The 1,064-nt window shown below is 38.1% G+C and overlaps 1 protein-coding gene across 1 annotated transcript in view; it reads left to right on the plus strand.

Moving 5' to 3' along the window:
- Positions 1-1,064, plus strand: part of LOC101849458 (neprilysin-like) — a 39,105-nt gene that overhangs the window by 31,393 nt on the left and 6,648 nt on the right. The window lies entirely within an intron of this gene.

Consider the following 1,064-nt stretch of genomic DNA (forward strand, 5'->3'; position numbering starts at 1 on the left):
AGTGTGTGTGCACGCACGTGTGTCGTTGTGTGCGCAAATGGTGGATGTAGAGGGCCTTTGTCTATGCGAATGTGACAACGCGTCTGTGCTTGTTGCCTCCCTCTCAAGAGTGTAAGCATTTTACTAATGCAAAGTGTACGACGTGTTTTCCAGATTGGAATGAAATCATAATATGCATTTCCGTATTTTTTCATTTACTCTGCATCATTAGCCAGTAGGTATCTTGAGACAGTTTGCACACTAGCAACACACAAGAAGAATCAAAACTATTGATCTGCGCAGAGATATTTCGCTACCTCAAAATGTTGGACAAATTCGCGACCTCAGAGCTTTCTTGTCGTATCTCCATTTGTAATAACAGTGAAAACAGTTCATATCAAAGAGTGAGCTTAAGAAGAAGTCACATTTTCGCTGGATATACGATAAGAAAGCACTGAGGTCGCGAATTTCTATCTGCTCAGTACCCAGTTTTCCAAAAGTTTGACGTCAAAGATTTTGAGTTTCGCTTCATGTCAAGACTTTTATCGAATGCAATTCTTTGAATATCTTGAAAACAACTCCGAACAATCTTACGATTTTGATAGAGTAGATAGGGCATTAAAATGGGTTTTCTGACCTCATGGTCTTAGTAACTCAAAACAGCAAAAAATGTCAGGTAGAATTTTGTAATTCTAAGGTAGCGATTTGGTTGGTGATTACGTTGCAGCGCTTATTATGCTAAAAGTAGTTTTGGATGTGAAACAATAACTCACAAAATGCTGACTGTCTTGGAATAGAATTATTAATAATTCCTAACGCTAGTAGGTCTTTGTGTTGAAAATGCCTCAAGGGCCTTCCCCTAAAACAGATTTTTGACACACTTTCTGAACCAGATAGACATTCTACCTTTGCAGTCCTCAGAACTCAGATCTTTTACTGCCCTGAACTCGATTTGTGAACATTTGTCTAGGTGTGTTAAATAACAGACCTGGCAGCATTCATATCTATGGACTAATTTTACAAATTTGCTTTTTACATCATCATCATCATCATCATCATCATCATCATCATCATCATCATCATCA

The sequence above is a fragment of the Aplysia californica genome, unplaced genomic scaffold (assembly GCF_000002075.1).
Source record: "Aplysia californica isolate F4 #8 unplaced genomic scaffold, AplCal3.0 scaffold00166, whole genome shotgun sequence".
Taxonomy (NCBI): Eukaryota; Metazoa; Mollusca; class Gastropoda; order Aplysiida; family Aplysiidae; genus Aplysia; species Aplysia californica.